We start from the raw sequence: 20472 nt of genomic DNA on the forward strand, positions 1-20472 counted from the left end.
CCTCTGGATGGATTATGCCGGAGGGACCTGGGGTTTGTGTGACCCTGGATCTTGGTACAGTACTTCATCCGTGCCTCGAATCATTATGATTGATGGAAGGCAGACTCACAGTTGCAAATATACCAGTATCAAGTATTGTTCAGCTGCTTTTTGCTCTGTATTTCTCTGTTGCATTATGTACTCGGGGGACCATCTTCCCGTTTGGAGAAAAAATTATATTTGAAAAAAAAAAGAAGCCTACGACACCTGGTATTCCCAGGCGGTCTCCCATCCAGGCATTAACCAGGCCCGAACCTGCTTAGCCTCCAAGATCAGACGAGATGGAACAGATTCAGGGTGATGTGGCCGTAGACAATATCTTCAAGCACTCTCAACTCTCTTGACAAACGCCAAGATGGTCACCTTGGGAACAAGCGGAAAAAAATAGGTCAACGACAACAACATAAAAAGAAGACTGGGGGCGTGGCTTGGCCAGCAGCGAGGATGGCGGCGCACTAGCTGAGCTCCGGGGAGAGAGTCGGCAAAAAGCACAGTCTGTCCCACACCAGCAGCTCGAGATGGGCAAGAAAACACAGCTCACCCCTCACTCGAGTGCCCGGCGGAACCCAAGTGGCGGAGCAGCCAGGAATATCACCGAAATCTTCAAATCTCAATCCATGCTGAGGACCGGCGGCCCAGACAAGATGGCGCGGGCGCATGGCGAGGAGGAAGATTTTAGCGAGGACTCTCAGTCCGCTCCGGAGGACACAGGTAGGAGTCGTTTTCACTCCTCCAAACCCCTCACATACGACCACATGTCGGGCTTTGCTGCAGACATTAAGTCCACATTTTCAGCGGCCATTACGGACTTAAAAACCAACCTGCTGGTTCTCACAGAGAATATCACAGCAGCAGAGGCGGCAGGGAAACGGAGAGACAAAGACATCCGTGCACTGGAATCAGTGGCGGTGGCCCACTCTTCACATTTCATAGAAATGAACCGTCATTTAGAGGACCTGGACAATAGGGGGAGGAGGAATAACATTAGGGTACGGGGGATCCCAGAGTCGGTGGAACCGGATCAAATAGTCCCTGCTCTACGAAGACTTTTTAATAGCCTCTTGGATAGACAGGAAGACACCGCCATAGATTTTGTACGGGCCCACAGAGCACTCAGAGCGAAGGGACCGGACTCTGCCCCCCCCAGGGACATAATCTGCTGTCTTCAGAGCTTCCCCCTTAAGGAGGATATAATGAGAAGAGCCAGGAGGAATGACTGCATTGTCTTTAACGGAGCAGCCATCATGCTTTTCCAAGACCTATCACAAATCACACTGCGCAATAGGAGAGCCCTGCGCCCTCTATTAGATGTCCTCAGGATGAGGGAGATTCGCTATACCTGGCGCTTCCCATTCGCTTTGGTAGTCACACACGGAGGTAAGCAGCTTTCCCTGCGTACCCCGCAAGACCTTCCGGAATTCTGCGAGGCCCTGCACATAGAACCACTGTCACTACCGGACTGGTACCAGGAGTTCTTGCCATCGGTAGGGCCCCAGGAGCCCCCTGGTTCAGCTTGTTCAACGCCGGAAAAACACCTCCCGAAGCGCATGAGGAACAACCCAGGGAATCACTCAGCCATGGGAACCCCTGACTCCCGCCGTGCCCCTTCTAGAGCTAGAGAGGGGGACCAGGGTTAGATTGATTTGTTCTATCCCACAGTGTGCTCTACGTGGGAATTCTTTGGGTCACCCCTGCAAAACGTATGGCTTCGAGGGGTATGTCTTGGGCGGGCTAGAGATTGATGTTATGGAAGACACACATTAGCCCACCCCTGGTAATGAACACCTCGCCTTTCATACTGTGAAATACTAACTCTCTTGTTTTGTGGTTGGGGTGCAACTAGTGGGTAGGTAATGACTCGATAAGACGATATTAGAAATTTCCACTACCCAAGCAGTGTTATTGTGTCCATGTACCTAGAGCGCAACCTTGCAGAGCCAGTTATTTGAAGGATTTGGCATGGCACAGGAGTCTGGGGGAGGATTGCTGCACTTTCTGTCTTAGGCGGGTAAAGCTTGGACACGCTTCACACTCATCAGCCCCCTCGAGGATTGCATGAACTTTGTTTCCCGGCTAACTCTGTGCATCTGGCTTTTTTAGTGTGCATCTCCTTCACTGTTTGCCCCCAGCATACCCACAGACTGGTCTATCCTCGTGCTCAGTGAGCAATTACTTTGTACAGCTTCTATCAGGGCAGTGATGGTCCAACAAGAGGTGGCCGTGACCCTACCCGGTATTGTAATGTAAGTTCATACCCCAGAGGAGACAATGTCAGACGAAGGATGACCCACGGACTCTTGCCTAGATGGCCTTAATGTATTCTCCTTTTATAGGTTAAGAAGAACGAAGATGACAGACTTTTTTTTTTTGCTTTTTCTTTTACAAATAATTGGTTTATTATTGCTGACTCTCTATCCCATTTCAGCGTGCTGTTTAATTGATTGTTCTTAGACACTGTGTTCTTTATTTTCTTCTGTTTTGATTTTTCTGTTTTTTTTTACAGTGTCCTGGTTAGTCGCTTATTCAGGTCAGCACTCCAGAAAAAGCGATACGCTTTCTGGACTGACCCACGACCCTACCAAGCCCTCCAGGATCGGGCGCTTTGCCGGATTCAGCGAGAGGCTAATTTGTAATCCTGTGGGCTGAGTACAGCTCACAGAGGTTAAATATCTGTTCACTTACACTCGGGGACAGCTATCTTCTGTCTGCTGTTCCCTACCTCTTTTTCATTCCTTTCAGCTCTTCATTCATTCCTCCCTCTCCTTCTTTCTCCACTGTTCTTTCCTATCTGTTACTAGATTCTAATACCTCCCACGCGTTGACTTGCTTTATTAAAGGGTACAACAGTTTCGTACTTTGTCCATAACCCGAGGGTTTTTTTTTTCTTTTCTTTTTCTTTTAGTTCTACCTTTATTTTATTGATTTCCTAGATCTCCAGACCACAGAGGGCGAGACCAGTCTGAACACAAGCCTGGGGTTATAGGCCTAAGGAATTTCTTGAATGGCATACTCAACGTTGGGCTCCACGCCCCTGGTGGTCTCCCACAATATACAGGGATTGAACATTCCGGAAAAAAGAACCACGGTCCTCAGAGAACTGCAAAAAGGTAGGCCACAATGCGTTTTCCTTCAGGAGACGCATTTTCTCTCGCGCCAGATGCACAGACTGACTAATAGATTCTTTAAAAGAGCTTTCCATGCTACTAATCCCTTATCCAAGACAAAGGGGGTTTCAATTCTTCTGGGTAAAGATACTCCATTTGAAGTATCCGAGACGGTCTCCGACCCGGGGGGACGTTATATTTTCCTAAAAGGCTCCTACAAGGGCAGGCCTCTTACCCTGGCCAACACTTACTTTCCCAATAGGAACCACTTACAATTTTGCAAAAAACTAATGCAGGAATTACAGGGTTTCGTGTCAGGTTGCATCATTTTGGGCGGGGATTTTAATATCCCCTTAGACCCACTAGTGGATACCTCGACGGGGAAGTCATGTGTCCAGTTTCAGGTACTGAGACAGATCAAGAAGCTTCTGCAATCCTTACAACTCGTAGATTCGTGGCGTTTATTGAATCCAGAGGGTAGAGACTACACACACTTCTCTGCACCTCATAAAAAATATTCCCGCATAGATTACCTGTTTGTGTCCCAACGCGATTTATCAGTCATCAGTGCCGCCAAAATAGGCACACAAGTTATCTCAGACCATGCTCCAATAGCGGTGACCCTGGACCTTAATTTGCATAGACAGAAATCCGACACCTGGAGATTAAATTCATCCCTCCTGACAGACCCCCACACTCTACCTCAAATTGAGGAAGCGATTAAATAATATTTCTTGACCAACGACTTACCCGACACGGACCCACTGGTACTCTGGGAAGCACATAAATGCACTGTTAGGGGGGTACTAATCAAATTAGGTTTGAGACGCAAGCGAGCTCAGGAAGAGGAGACGAGGGGCCTATTGGAAAAAATAAATAGACTTGAAACTTTGCACAAACGCACACTATGCGAACGAACGGCCACAGACTTGTTGGAAACCAGGAAACACCTACATGACTTGCTTCTCATTAAATCCAAACGTATGTTATTTTTCAAAAAAAATATTTATTATGAAGGGGGCAACAAATCTGGCCGACTGCTTGCCACAGCCCTTCGGGAACACCACTCAGGACAGACCATCAATGGGATTCGGAATGCGGACGGTTCCTTAGCGGTCAACAACGAAACTATAGCTGCACACTTTCACGACTACTATATGGGGTTATATAACCTACCCCACAACATAGACCACCCGACCTGGACGGCAACAGATCCCAAATTATCACGGACTTCTTACTAAAAAGTGGACTCCCATCTCTTGGGGACCAAGACCTAGCTCTCCTTGACGAACAGATTTCTGATGAAGAGATTAAAAGGGCTGTTAACGAACTGAAGACTGGGAAGAGCCCTGGGCCAGATGGCTACATGGCCATTTATTATAAAACATTCCTGAATATCCTTTCGGTTCCCCTTAAGAAAGCCTTGAACTCCCTGTCCATACCCAGACAGGTCACCCCCGACTTCCTATCAGCACATATAGCGGTGCTGCCCAAACCCAATAAAGACCCTTCCCTATGCTCGAGCTACAGGCCGATATCGCTACTAAATTTAGATCTAAAAATACTGACAAAAATCCTAGCTTGCAGACTGTGCCCCCTACTATCGGACCTGATTGGTCCGGAGCAGGTAGGCTTCATGCAGGGGAGGGAGGAAAAAGACAACATTATTAAAACGCTTCTGCTGACTCAGGCCGCTCGTGCAGGGCAGCTCGGAGGCCTTCTCCTGTCCACGGATGCGGAGAAGGCCTTCGACCGAGTTGCGTGGGATTACATGCTGGCCTCATGCAGATGGGTAGGAATGGGAGAGCGGATGATGTCGTGGCTCTCGGCGATATACCAAAATCCCTTGGCTAGAGTCAGGGTTAATGGTTCCTTGTCGGATCCGGTGACTATCGCAAATGGGACCAGACAGGGATGCCCCCTGTCCCCACTTTTATTCATACTCTCCCTTGAGCCGTTTATTAGAACGATCAAAGGGGAGGACTCGATCAGAGGGTTCAGGGTTCGAGATAGGGAGCTTAAAGTAGCGGCTTACGCCGATGACCTGATGTTTTACCTAGTGGACCCACACACGCCGATCCCCAATTTACTTAAGGCCTTTACGAACTTTGGTTACATATCAAATTTAAAAATCAACTTCTCCAAATCTGAAGCTTTAAATATAAACTTAAACCCTGAAGACCTAACTAGATTTGAAGGGAACTGCCCGTTCCGCTGGGAGAAGGTAGCGCTTAAATACCTAGGGGTGTGGGTGGCGCCAGACATTGGTAACGTTTTTGATCTTAACTTTCCCCCGTTGCTAAAAACAATTGAAGAAGACTTGCGTTCATGGGGTGCGCGGTGGTTCTCCTGGTTTGGACGGGCCGCTATTCTGAAGATGTCAATATTACCTAGACTGATTTACCTATTCAGGACGCTACCGGTCCGGATTCCGAGAAGCTTCTTCCATAAATTAAATTCACTGGTGTTGAATTTCTTATGGAACAAAAAGAGGGCGAGGATTAGATTCGCCCTTCTGACGAAACCCAAGGTCAAGGGAGGGCTGGGGCTTCCGGACTTCAAGAAATACCAGTTAGCGGCCCACCTGACCAGGATAGTCGATTGGCAATGCCATAAGAGCGATAAGGACTGGGTGGGATTGGAAGACATGCTGTCTGAGAATAGATTAAGATTCTCTCCATTGATTCCCCTGAACAGACTAAAAGAAGAGATTAGCCTGAACCCCCTGACTGAGACAACACTGGCACTGCTACACGCGACGACAAAATATTTTGCTGTAACAACCCCATATGGCCCCCTGACTCCACTACGAGACAACCCGGACTTTATTCCGGGGACGGGAAACACTTTCTTCTATAACGCGACTTCCGAAGCCCCGAGGCTGGTGAAGGACTGTTTCACCCATGGCAGAATGAAAGACCTGAACACACTTAGGAGAGACTGGGAAGCCCCCAAAATCCCCCTTTGGACGTACTTCGTACTCAGGAGCTTTGTTAATTCCCCGAGACATAAGGAAGCATTTCATAGACCCTTGACGGATTTTGAGTCGGTCTGTGCGTCTGGTGAGTGACAGATTAAGACTACCTCTGTAGCGTATTCCTGGCTGCAGAATCTAACTAAGCACTCTGAGGACAACTGTAAGATTAAGTGGTCTCTGGAACTCCAAAGAAATATTACGGACTCGCAGTGGGGGGACGCTTGTGCATTGGCCCATAAATGTTCAATTAGCGCTTCCACCCAAGAGTTATGCTACAAACTACTGATAAAATGGTACCACACTCCAGACAAACTTCACAGATGGTTCCCACAGGTGTCGGAGATGTGTTGGAGATGCCAAAGCGATGTGGGGACACTTACACATATCTGGTGGAGCTGCCCCAAGTTAACTCCCTACTGGGATGAGGTGAGATCATTAATCACTCAAATGACACGTACCTCCATTACATTGGACGTGGCTTGTTGTCTCCTGCACATCACCGACATACCTCGGAAGAGGTATAAAAATTCGTTGCTCAAACATCTGCTGAATGCTGCTAAAGCACTGGTGCCGCTGCACTGGCGTTCCCCCAGAGTCCCCACGGTGAAAGAATGGTTGATTAAGGTAGCTGATACCTATGCAATGGAAGAAACGGTGGCTCAGGCCCATGAGGTGGTGGACCAATTTCATGACACCTGGACACCTTGGGTAGTGTTCAGATATTCTAAGAGACATGCCGATATCCTCCAGACCATCTGAGGCATGGTATACTTGCATAGACTACTCACCTCTGTTCTCTGGTTTTTTTTTTTCTTTTTTCTTCTCTTTCTTTTTTCCTCTTTTCCTCTTTTATCTTTCCTCTCTGCTCCCTTCAACTCTGAATGATCTTTCTTTCAGTTATTAATCACAGATTTTATCTGGAGGATTAGTTCATTTTGCTGTATGGTACAGGCGGTTTAGGCACCTGCGAGCTTACTCACATTCTTTCCTCACTGGTTAAGAATACTAGACGAAGGGGGTTTGCCTTAGACGATCGAGTAGCTTTTATTGTACAAGCTATAGCCTCTGGCAAATAGGTGTACCAAGAGGACAAGATTTCGCTGATTCTTAAAGTATTTTTTATGTACCACCAAACGCAATTGTAATGTTATAACTCCTGTTATTGTTTCACCTTTATTTTCAATAAATGCTATTGATGTGAAAAAAAAAAAAAGAAGACTACGGCATCTGGAAATCCCAGGCGGTCTCCCATCCAAGTACTAAACTGGTCCCAACCCTGCTTAACCTCTCAGATCACATGAGATTGGGCTCTTTCAGGGTGATGTGGCCGTAGGAGATTTCTTCAGGCACTCTCAACCCTCTTGACTAACGCCAAGATGGTCACCTTGGGAAACAAACAAAAAAAACAAGTCAACGCCAACAATATAAAAAGAAGCCTACAGCACCTAGTATTCCCAGGTGGTCTCCCATCCAGGTATTAACAAGGCGCGACCCTTTCTAGCCTCTGAGATCAGAGGAGATTGGGTGCTTTCAGGGTGATGTGCCCAGCGAAAAAAAATAAACGAATCAATGTCAACAACATAAAAAGAAGCCTACAATAACTGGTATTCCCAGGTGGTCTCCCATCCAGGTACTAACCAGACCTGACTCTTCTTAGCCTCCAAGATCAGACGAGATTGGGTGCTTTCAGAGTGATGTGGCCATAGGCAATCTCTTCAGGCACTCTCAACCCTCTTGACAAACACCAAGATGGTCACCTTGGTAAACAAACAAAATGCTTTCGGACCATCGTGCAACAATTTTGGCCTTTATTACAGGCCGACCCTATTGTAAATCAATACATAACTGACTCACCTGCAATTACTTTTAAGAGATCACAATCTCTAAAAGATTGTTTAGTTAAAAGTCATTTTATTGACAATCCATTATCCACTTCTTTGAAACAATTCGGCACATATTCCTGTGGTCAATGCGACACGTGTCCGTATATTAATAACTCCTGTAAAGTGAAACTACCCAATGGTAGTTGTTTTTTTCCTAAGTTTCATGTTACGTGTTCCACCCCCGGCATCGTATTTCTAGCGCAATGCCGATGCGGAGGCTTCTATGTTGGTAAGACTAAACGACTGTTTTCAATCCGCATTAAGGATTATATTAAACCTATACTAAATAAGTCACAGCCATAAGTAGGCATATTGGGACTTACCATTCCTTTGACCCTGATTGGATTCGTTTTACAGCTTTGGCACATATACCCTTGAATTCACGAGGTGGTTCTGTTGACAAGTTTCTTTTACAAACCGAGGCCAAATGGATTTTCACTTTAAAAGATATCCAGTACCCGGGGTTCAATGAAAATATCAGTTTTAGATCATTTTTATAACAGTGTTCTTTTCCACTTTTTCCCCTAACCCCCATTCTGGGTTTTCCCTGACAACAGGACTTAGATGAAGAAATTTCCTTCTTTTTTTCTCCCCCTCCTCCCCTCCCCCCATTCCCCCTTTTTTTTTTTTTTTTATTATTTCATTATTGGATTTGTTATAACACCATATGAATTGACTTGATCATTGCTGTAATTATAATTGATATTTTTTTCTCCTTTTGTGTCTAATAATAAACTAGTTATCATGGTACCCTGGTTTGTTTGTATCTGTGTTCGCGGATCATGCTGCACAAACATTGGGATCTCTGTTGTTCACTATGACTCTCGTTCACAGGGCGGCGCTCCACAGATCGCTAGCGCCGTGTCCGGGATTAATCGATACCTTTTTTTTTGCATCGCTGGGACAAATCAGTGGGTCCATTAGCCTTTTCCTTTTGGTTGGGGGGCATACGGACACCCAGGGTGCCTCTTGAGTCATTGACTTTGGGGACACCCGTTATGGTGGATCACTGGCTGTTACCCCTATTATGGGGATAGGGCTAGTTTGCATACAGGCTTGTCTACTTCCGTCTCTATAACACCAGAGACCCATTATGGCCATCTCTCTATTGTTAACCCTGTTGGCAACTGCCCAGCTGGAAGCTCCACCTCCAGCTTAGTGGCATGATGGGAAATGTAGTCTGGCAGTCGGCGTAACTGGCTCTGCACATGCGCGGTGTTCTCTCCAGAATGTCCGCATCGAGCCGGTGACGTCAGACGCCGGTGACACCGGTGACGCCGGTTGCACATATCTTCATCTAGTGTTGATTCCTGGTTTGCGGTTGCTGGTCGATAGGTGGTAAGCGCCATTTTGTTTAGATCACATATGCCTGGGTTGCTATATATATCTATATTTATCTATGTATCTTTGTAATTACATTGTAGATTTATGTTACTTTGTATATTAATTCTATATTATATTTATCGTTAGTTGCACATTCCCCTGAAGAAGCTTGTTGCGAAACATGTTGGGAACGAGTGCTATCAGTCTTTCAACTTGCATTTCCGGGATCCCTCTAGTCCAGTAAAAATGCGTACATTGTTCTTTGTATTTCTACGTACTATATTTGACACTATAGTGCTTTTTAATGTATATGAATAAATTAATTTTTATTATATTTCGTTCTATTAGTATTTATAATTGCACCGCTTAAAAATCTCCCTTGTTTCCCCTTCCCATCCCCCTTCCCCGTTTTGTAATTTTCATATTTATTAGGAGATGATGTGCCTATCTCTGCACGGTGTCACTGGATAGGTTGGACCATATTGTTTCTATAACATAAGAAGAAGTCTACAGCACCTAGTATTCCCAGGTGGCCTCCCATCCGGGTATTAACAAGGCCTGACCCTGTTTAGTCTCTGAGATCAGACGAGATCTGGTGCTTTCAGGGTTATGTGGCCATAGGCGAACTCTTCAGGCACTCTCAACCCTCTTGACAAACAACAAGATGGTCACCTTGGTAAACAAACAAAACAAAAACAAGTCAACGCCAACAACATAAAAATAAGCATGCGGCACCTGGTATTCCCAGTCGGTCTTCCATCCAGTTACTAATCAGGCCCGACAATGCTTAGCCTCAGAGATCAGACACGATCGGGCACTTTCAAGGTGATGGGGCTGTAGGCGATCTCTTCAGGCACTCTCAACCCTCTTGACAAACACCAAGATGGTCACCTTGGGAAACAAGCGAAACAAAAACAAGTCAATGCCAACAACATAAAAAGAAGCCTACGGCACCTAGTATTCCCAGGTGGTCTCCAATCCAGGTACTAGCAAGGCCCAACCCTGTTTAGCCTCTGAGATCAGAAGAGATTGTGCGCTTTCAGGGTTATGTGCCCATAGGCAATCTCTTTGGGCACTCTGAACCCTCTTGACAAATCACCTTGAGATACAAGCGAAAAAAAAACAGGTCAATGTCAACAACATAAAAAGAAGAATACGGCACCTGGTATTCCAACGCCATCTCCTATCCAGGTACTATCTAGGCCCAACCCTTCTTAGCCTCAGAGATGAGAAGAGATAGGGCTCTTTCAGGGTGTTGCTGCTGTAAGCGATCTCTTTGGGCACTCTCAACCCTCTTGACAAATGCCAAGATGGTCACCTTGGGAAACAAGTGAAAAAAAACAAACAAATCAACGCCAACAACATAAAAAGAAGCCTACAATAACTGGTATTCCCAGGTGGTCTCCCATCCAGGTACTAACCAGGCCTGACTCTTCTTAGCCTCCAACATCAAACGAGATCGGGTGCTTTCAGGGTGATGTGCCCGTAGGCAATCTCTTCAGGCACTTTTTCACCCTCTTGACAAACGCCCAGATGGTCACCTTGGGAAACAAAAAAAACAAGTCAACGCCAACAACATAAGAAGAAGTCTACCACACCTAGTATTCCCAGGTGGTCCCCCATCCGGGTATTAACAAGGCCCGACCCTGTTTAGCCTCTGAGATCAGATGAGAACTGGGATCCCAGTTGAAGTCATTGGATGACGTAACGCGTAGGAAACCGGAAGTGACGTTTACATCCGAGCAAGGCGCTCGCCGGTCCATTGTTATAACTGTGTACTGTTCCGTTTTTCTTGTGAGTAGACAAGTTTTATCTTAAATAAAAGTGTTGGTTTGAAATACTACACCATGGTGGACCTTTCTGACTTATCCCTTTGAGCTTGCCTGTCATTTATAACCCACGAGGAAATCGCAGGAGTTTGTGGTATCTCCAGAAGTCCGCTCTGCAGCCATCCCTTTGATCATTCTCTGTAATTTAGTTGCTTTGTTTCTCGCTGCATACCTTGCAGCTGCGAGGTAATTATATAGCATAAGCATCACTGGCACGGAATATCACCAGAAGAGAGTTGGTTTGGCACATTGCACTTTAATTTTTGGATTGTGATTATTGCATTCAAATTGCACGATTGGACTATGTATGGGACACTTTAGTGTGATTCACTGATGTTATCGTAACTCACTCATTTGCTGCTATTGATTCCCGTTGGAATTAGTCTATTTTTTGCGTGTTTTAATTAATTTTATATACACTGCAATTTTACACTGTTTTTTTTATTTTTTTTTATTTGGTGATATGTGTTTTATTGCATTTAGCAATGTACCCTGAATTTTTGACACCTGAATGATGCACAGAGACACCTTTAAATAGTTAATTTATGTATAAATGCATGTATGCACTTTTCATATAACTTTTAAGCACTTGGCACTGTTTTAGTTTACAAACTCAGTTGCACCGATACTCGTTTTTGCTAGTATTAATGATTTATTTTTATTTTTTCATATTATTTGGTTTTCAAGGTAGCGCAACACAACCCCCCCTGTTTTAAGTATATATAGCATTGAGAGCCAACTCATACAGTGATTGCTGCTCCTGTTGTTATTTTGCCTTCTGACCTTATTTGCCATAGAGCGCGGAAGCCTCTTGATATACAAGGGCACTGGTAAGTCACTTCCTAGGTCTAGGGGGTTATAAAAATGCCTGTAGGTTACCACCCCCCCCCCCCTGCAAGACTGTAGCCAGCCTCACAGGATGAGTCAGTGCCCCTGTCAGGTTTTGCAGCCTCTCCTAATATTTCAACCCCGATATACGTCACTGAGGACTCCCTTAGGGCTACATTGGAGGGTTTTGAAGGGAGAAACATATTGTTTCAGCTTCCCTGAAAGACAGCAGGAAAAGGGGTAGACCCCCTCCCTCTGCTGAGATTCCTCTTTCAGATGACACTTCTGACAATGAGGAGAGATCCCTAGCTTGGGACAGGGATCTTGAGCAGTTGGATGAACCAGAGGAAGAGGAGAGAGTCCCCTCCTCCAAGGCGCTCAGAAAACAGGTGCAGTATTATACTGAATTGGTGCGTACCACATTCAGAATGTCTGCTGCTGAGATCGCTACGTCCTCTGTTTCTTCCCTGGGAGTCAGGAAAATCCCACAGACTGTCTTTTCCTTTACAATTCATCCCTTAATGGATAAATTGTTGCATGAGGATTGGGAACATCCCGATAAACTGTTTGCTCCTCCTAAAAGGTTTTCTATGCTTTATTCTCTGGAGGAAAGTTTCACCAAGAAATGGGAGGTCCCATCTGTCGATACGGCTGTTTCTTGCGTGAATAGAAACCTGACCTGTCCTTTGGATAATGCTCAGGTATTTAAAGATCCAACTGATAAAAAGCTGGAAACATTATTAAAAGCCTCCTTTTCCATGACTGGCGCTGTAGTGCAACCTACAGTCGCAGCTGTGGGGTTGTGTCAGTTCCTCAAGGAACAGGTTAAGCAGATGCTTAGCCTCCTTCCCAGTGAGGAAGTGGAGAATTATGCAGAAATACCTCAAATTCTGTGTTTCATGATTGATGCGATTTTGGATTCTGTCCAACAAGCATCTCGTTTGTCTCTCCTGTTGGTACACATGTGAAGGGCCCTATGGCTAAAGAATTGGACAGCTGAGCTATCATGCAAGAAGCATTTGATTGGGTTCCCGTTTAAAGGGGAAAGTTTGTTTGGAGAAGAATTAGACAAATTCGTCCAAAAAATTTCATGGGGTAAATCTACTCTCCTTGCAGTCAAAACGTCCATCATTTAGGCGTTCTCTCTCTCCCGGAGCATCAAGCTCTAAGCAGTGGCGACGGTCTTCTCAATCCCCCTCTACAGGAAAGGCTCAAGGCCGGGCCCAGGCGCAGAAGAAATCCGGGGGGCAAAAGCCTGCCAAGCAGAGCCCAAAAGCTTCCTTGAGAAGGGGCGCCCCCGCTCGGCCGAGTGGGAGGAAGGCTCCTGCAGTTTGCGGAAGCCTGGCGGGAAGAGATCCGGGACAAGTGGGTGGTCTCTTCGGTATCTCTGGGCTACAAGCTGGAGTTTCAGGAGATTCCACCTTCTCGCTTTCTAAGGTCAAGGATCCCCAGGGACCCAGTAAAGCAAAGACCGCTATTTCTGGCCTTAGATCACTTACTATCCCAGGGGGTGATAGTAGAAGTGGACCCAAAAGAACAGGGTTCAGGGTTTTACTCGCATCTCTTCACTGTTCCAAAGCCAAATGGAAGTGTCAGACCTATCCAGGATCTGAAGGATCTGAACAGTTTTTTACGCATCCAGTCCTTCCGAATGCAGTCAATTCGCACTGTGGTCTCCTCCCTGCAAGGGGGAGAGTTTATGGCATCAATAGACATCAAGGATGCATATCTCCATGTGCCAATTTTTGTGTGTCATGTGGCTTATCTAGATGATTTGCTTCTCATAGAGAAAACAGTAGCGCTCCTGAACCACGGTGTTACCAGAACGCTAGAACACCTGGAACGTCTAGGTTGGATTATAAAAAGTCATCCCTACAGCCTGCTACCAGGTTGGAATACCTGGGTATGGTTATCGACACCGCTCAGGGCAAGGTGTTTCTACCAAGGCCAAAAGCCTTGGCCATTGGGGATCTGGTGCGCCTAATTCTGGGCAGATGATCTTCCCCCATTCGGTTGTGCATGAGACTGTTAGGGAAAATGGTCGCCTCCTTCGAGGCCGTTCCATTCGCCCAGTTCCACTGAAGGCCTCTGCAAAGATGCATCCTTGCGGCTTGGAACAGGAAGCCCCAGTCGTTGGATCTTCCTATGCGTCTATCCCCAGGGACACGCAAGAGTCTCGTCTGGTGGTTACAAACGAGAATTCGCTGAAAAGCAAAACTTTTCTTCCTCTTTCATGGAAGATTATTACGACAGATGCCAGCCTGACAGGCTGGGGAGCAGTGTTGGAGGAGACGTGCTCGCAGGGGAAATGGTCTGCGATCGAGAATCTATTGCCCATAAATGTCTTGGAGATCCGGGCAGTTTATATGGCTCTCATAAACTGGTCTTTCAGACTACGGGGTCTCCCTGTTCGGGTTCAGTCTGACAATGCCACTGCAGTGGCCTATATCAATCACCAGGGCGGTACCAGGAGTCTGGTTGCTCAAAAAGAGGTGAATCGCATACTTGTCTGGGCAGAAAGGCATGTACCATGCCTTTCTGCAGTCTTCATTCCAGGAGTGGAAAATTGGCAGGCGGATTTTCTGAGCCACCAGCAGTTGTGCCCAGAAGAATGGGATCTGCACCGCGCCGTATTTTGGAACATATGTCGCAGGTGGGGTACTCCAGACGTAGATCTGTTTGCGTCCAGGTTCAACAGAAAACTGGACAAGGTCGTGTCAAGGACAAGAGATACACTCGCTCAGGGGTCGGATGCTCTGACAGTTCCCTGGGGTAAGTACAATTTGATTTATGCCTTCCCCCCGTGTCCGCTTCTGTCGCGGTTCCTGGGAAGAGTCAAGAGGGAGACAAAGTTGGTTCTTTTGGTAGCCCCGGCTTGGCCCAGGCGACCGTGGTACGCAGAGATCATGAAGTTGGCAGTAGGCAGGCCGTGGATCCTCCCTCTCCGGCCAGATCTGCTCTCACATGGTCCAATTTACCATCCTGCTTTACACAGTCTGAATTTGACGGTTTGGCTGCTGAGACCCACATTCTGAGAGACCGTGGGCTTTGGGGGCCAGTCCTTTCTACTCTGGTCAATGCCAGAAAGCCGGCCTCCAGGCTTATTTACTACAAAATCTGGAGGGCATATGTTTCCTGGTGTGAACTCAGGGAATGGCATCCTAGAAAGTATGTCATTAGCAGGATCTTGGCCTTCCTCCAGTCAGGCCTAGAAATGAATTTGGCCGTAAGCACTATCAAGGTGCAGATTTCGGCCTTGTCAGTGTTTTTTCAGAAGCCACTTGCATCGCATTCCCTGGTGCAGGCTTTCATCCAGGGGGCTATGCGGATAAGGCCGCCAGTCAAACCTCCGGTGTGCTCATGGGTTCTGAATTTGGTTTTCTCAGCTTTGCAGGGGCAACCTTTTGAACCTTTGCATCAGGCTTCGTTAGTTCTTTTGACTAAAAAATTGGTTTTCTTGGTAGCCATATCCACGACTAGAAGAGTGTCAGAACTAGCAGCTCTCTCCAGCAAAGAGCCGTATCTAATTATTCATAAGGACCGGGTGGTAATGCGTCCCAACAGGTCCTTTCTGCCTAAGGTGGTTTCAGGATTCCATTTGAATCAAGATGTAATCCTACCATCCTTTTTTCCGGACCCACAGTCCGCAGAATAAGAATCTTTGCACACTTTGCATGTGGTAAGGGCAATCAGTATCTATCATCAGGCAACTGCTCAGATAAGGAAAACTGATTGCTTATTTATTTTGCCGGAAGGCCCTAGGAAGGGCCAGGAGGCATCAAAATCCACTCTCTCAAGGTGGATTAGACAGATTATTTCTCAGGCCTATAGTGTTAAAGGGAAGATCCCTCCTTTTCAAGTGAAAGCGCACTCAACTAGGGCTGTAAGTGCTTCTTGGGCAGTGCATCACCAGGCCTCCCTGGCTCAGATCTGTAAGGCTGCAACTTGGTCATCAGTCCACACATTCACCAGATTCTATCAGGTGGATGTCAGAGGGCAAGAGGATATCACCTTTGGGTGCAGTGTACTGCAGGCTGCAGTTTAGGTCCACCGGTCCTTGGCGGTCTACAGGGGCGGGCTGGGCCGGGGGGCAGGGTGGCAATTTCCCCCTAGGCTGCCCTAACAATATATGCATAATGGCTGGCGGCCACTGCTCACGATTTTTTTTCCTTTTCGGGTCAGGGCAGGGGCTGCAAGCTGAGGCAGAGGGAGGGGCACGGAAACTCAAGAGACACTCACACTCACTTATGTAGTGGAGGCCGCTCTGTTCCTGCACCTCCCGTCGGTCGCACTCACACTAATCCACTGACAGTGGAGTGAGAGCCAACCTGACCTGTCAGTTCGTGTGGGGGATTCCCCCCCCTCCTCTCCTCCGAACACTGCAGCCTGTGTGAGCGTCCGCCCACTCTGTTGCCTCCCCTGCTTCCTCATTGGTAGAGGGAGGGAGCCCATCAGAGCCTCCAGCAGCTGCAAAGCATTGTGGGACATGTAGTCCCGGTGGCCTAATAGCAATTCCTGGGCGCAAAAAATTCCCTAGCCTGACCACAGGAAGAGAACAAACGAGAGGCTGCGGGGGAGCAGACTGTCACCCCATGAGGCTGATCCTGAGGACAGAGCAGAGATAATGTAAGTTTTTTGGTGAATGTGTTTTTTTTATTTTTTCTTAAAAAGAAAAGTCTTTCACTATGAAGATTTCTCACTTCTTTCCCATTGTTTCAAGCTGGGAGCTGATATTATTAACCCCTTCATGCCTAAACCTTTTTTGACACTATATATATAATTTTTTTTTTTTTTTTTTAGCAGAGACCCTAGAGAATAAAATGCCAATTGTTGCAATATTTTACGTCACACTGTATTTATGTAGCTGTTTTTCAAATACAATTTTTTTTGGAAGAAATACACTACCGGCATTTTCATCCCTTCCTGCCCAGGTCAGTTTTCATTGTGCGGTCATGCAACATTGTACCCAAATAAATTTTTTCCCACAAATAGAGCTTTCTTTTGGTGGTATTTGATCACCTCTGCGGTTTTTATTATTTGCACTTTAAACAAAAAAAGAGTGCCAACTTTAACCACTTCAGCCCCGGACCATTTTACTGGCCAAAGACCAGACCACTTTTTGCGATTCGGCACTGCATCGCTTTAACTGACAATTGCGCGGTCGTGCGACGTGGCTCCCAAACTAAATTGACGTTCTCTTTTTCCTACAAATAGAGCTTTCTTTTGGTGGTATTTGATCACCCCTGCGGTTTTTATTTTTTGCGCTATAAACAAAAATAGAGCGACAATTTTGAAAAAAACGCATTATTTTTTACTTTTTGTTATAATAAATATCCCCCAAAAATATATAAAAAAAAAAATTTTTCCCTCAGTTTAGGCCGATACGTATTCTTCTACATATTTTTGGTTAAAAAAATCGCAATAAGCGATTATTGATTGGTTTGCGCAAAAGTTATAGCGTTTACAAAATAGGGGATAGTTTTATGGCATTTTTAGTAATATTTTTTTTTTACTAGTAATGGCAGCGATTAGTGATTTTTATTGTGACTGCGACATTACGGCGGACACATCGGACATTTTTGACACATTTTTGGGACCATTGTCATTTATACAGCAATCACTGCTATATAAATGCAGTGATTCCTGTGTAAATGACACTGGCAGTGGAGGGGTTAACCAGGGGGTGGCAGTGTAGGGGTTAAGTGTTCCTAGGGGTGTGTTACTAACTGTGGGGGGGGGGGGCTGGGCTTTCATTTAGTGAACACTGATCTCTGCTCCAATGACACGGAGCAGAGATCAGCGTAATTTGTTGCTAGGCAGAACGGGGAGATGCTGTTTACAACGGCATCTCTCCGTTCAGCCGCCCCGTGAGACGATCGCAGATATGCCCGCGGCGATTGAGTCCGCGGGACCCATGACCGGACTCACAGGGGTCCCAACCAGATTGGACGTACCTGTACGCCAATATGCCTGCCTGTGCCATTGTGCCGATGTACATCGGCGTGCGCTGGTCGGGAACTGGTTAAAAAAAACACAATATTTTTTACTTTTTGCTATAATATGCCAACTTAAGCCTTAACAGTTTAGGCTGATGTGTAATTTTCTACATATTTTTGGTAAAAAAAATTGCGATAAGCAGTAATAAGTTATTGATTTATGGAATTTTTATTATTTTTTTCTTTTTACTAGTAATGCTGCAATTTTTATTGTGACTGTGACATTGCGGTGGACAGATCGGACACTTTTGACACTATTTTGGGACGAGTGACTTTTATACAGCGATCAGTGCTATAAAAATGCACTGATTACTGTATAAATATCACTGGCAGGGAAGGGGTTAATCAAGGGGTTAAATGTGTTACCTAGGGAGTGATTCTAACTGTGGGGGAGATGGGACTGACTAGGGAGGAGACCAATCCTATATACTAGGAACATACGATCTGTCTCCTCTCCCCTGACAGGATGTGGATCTGTGTATTTACACACACAGATCCACATTCCTGCTCTGTCATGAGCGATTGCGGGTGCCCGGCAGACATCACAGCAACTGGGTACGTGCATCGGCTCCTCGTGACGTGTACCTCAGTGTACCGCCAGGAAGCCAAGGATGTCCTATGATAAAGAGCACACTGGTGACATCTATCATAGAACCTGGTCCAGGAGGCACGACTTCGTATGACAGAAGCCGCACTGGGTAAGCGGGAGATCTCCGCTCTGTGTTATCCAGCAGCTTTTCTCTCTCTAATCCCCATGCACTGAACAGACTGCATTGATGGGCTATGGTGAGGCTGCATTGATGGGCACTGACAAGGCTGAGCTGATGGGCACTGGTGAGGCTGCATTGATGAGCAATGATGAGGCTGCATTGATAGACACTAGTAAGGCTGCATTGATGGGCATTGGTGAGGCTGCATTGATGGGCATTGGTGAGGCTGCATTGATGGGCACTGTTGATGGTGAGCTGATTCGTGGATTAATGGGCCACTTGACTAGACTTGCCCCCCAGGCCTAAGGCTGCCAGCCCTCCCCTGGCGGTCTATATATTATGATCTCTGTCTCCCTCCCCTCAATCTGAGCATTGCTTTGGGACATCCCACTATGTAATGAAGCTCCTGTGTCCCGTGATGTATGATCAAGAAAATAGGATTTTTATATACAACTTACCTGTAAAATCCTTTTCTTGAGAGTACATCACGGGACACAGGGCTCCCGTCCCTCTTGGATTTTACGTGGTTTCCTATTGCTTTGCTACAAAACTGAGGTGCCTCCCATATGGGAGGGGTTATATAGGGGAGGAATTATCCTTAATTGGGGGTTAACCAGTGTCCAATCACCAGAGGTGCCTATATAACCCACTATGTAATGAAGCTCCTGTGTCCCGTGATGTACTCTCAAGTAAAGGATTTAACAGGTAAGCTGTATATAAAAATCCTATTTTTAATGTTGTTGGCGTTGACCTGTTTTTTTTTTTGCTTTTTTCCCAAGATGACCATCTTGGGGTTTGTCAAGAGGGTTGAGAGTGCCCAAAGAAAGTGCCTACGGCCAAATCACCCTGAAAGCGCCCGATCTTGTCTGATCTCGGAGGCTAAGCATTGTCGGGCCTGATTAGTAACTGGATGCGAGAACGACTGGGAATACCAGGTGCCGTAGGCTTCTTTTTATGTTGTTGGCGTTGACATGGTTTTTTTTTCCGCTTGTTTCCCAAGGTGACCATCTTGGCATTTGTCAAGAGGGCTGAGAGAGCCCAAAGAAATCTCCTACGGCCACATCACCCTGAAAGCGCCGATCTCATCTGATCTCAGAGGCTAAGCAGGGTCCGGCCTGGATAGTACCTAATTACAGGTGCTATAGGAATCTTTTTATATTGTTGGCTTTGACCTGTTTTTTTTTCGCTTGTTTCCCAAGGTGACCATTTTAGCATCTGTCAAGAGTTTTGAGTATGTCCGAAGCGGTCGCCTAAGGCCACATCACCCTGAAAGCGCCCGATCTCAGAGGCTAAGCAGGGTTAGGGCCAGATGGGAGACCGCCAGGGTCTATGTTGTTGGCTTTGACCTGTTTTTTTTTCACTTGTTTCCCAAGATGACCATCATTTGTCAAGAGGGTTGAGAGTGTCTGAATAGAACACCTTTGGCCACATCACCCTGAAAGCGTACAATCTCATCTGATCTCAGAGGCCTAGCAGCGTACGGCCTGGTTAATACCTGTATGGGAGACCATCTGTGTATGTTGTTGGCGTTGACCTGTTTATTTTCGCTTGTTTCCCAAGGTGACCATCTTGGTGTTTAACAAGAGGGTTGAGAGTGCCCAAAGAGATCACCTATGGCCCTATAGAGGGTGTAGGTAAGGGCTACAAGAGCGTGGTCAGACCAAGTAATATGGCCGATGGAGGAAGAGCTCACCAAGTGCAGTTGGTCATGTGGAATCAAGAAGAAGTCTATCCTAAAGTATGATTTGTGAGGGGAAGAGCAAAAAGAGTAGTCCCTTTCCCC

At 46.3% G+C, this 20472-nt stretch overlaps 5 pseudogenes; 1 reads left to right on the plus strand and 4 right to left on the minus strand.

The window, feature by feature from the left end:
- Nucleotides 1-234: 234 nt before the first annotated feature.
- LOC143953284 (5S ribosomal RNA) lies at nt 235-353 on the minus strand (annotated as a pseudogene).
- Nucleotides 354-7709: 7356 nt separating this feature from the next.
- On the minus strand, nt 7710-7828 carry LOC143954728 (5S ribosomal RNA; annotated as a pseudogene).
- A 2002-nt stretch (nt 7829-9830) lies between these two features.
- LOC143948918 (5S ribosomal RNA) lies at nt 9831-9949 on the minus strand (annotated as a pseudogene).
- Nucleotides 9950-10698: 749 nt separating this feature from the next.
- LOC143951449 (5S ribosomal RNA) lies at nt 10699-10817 on the minus strand (annotated as a pseudogene).
- An 8700-nt stretch (nt 10818-19517) lies between these two features.
- LOC143943074 (5S ribosomal RNA) lies at nt 19518-19636 on the plus strand (annotated as a pseudogene).
- Nucleotides 19637-20472: the final 836 nt, after the last annotated feature.

This window comes from Lithobates pipiens, unplaced genomic scaffold, assembly GCF_037356315.1.
Source record: "Lithobates pipiens isolate NorthernLeopardFrog02 unplaced genomic scaffold, aLitPip1_a1.2 Scaffold_10, whole genome shotgun sequence".
Lineage (NCBI taxonomy): Eukaryota > Metazoa > Chordata > Amphibia > Anura > Ranidae > Lithobates > Lithobates pipiens.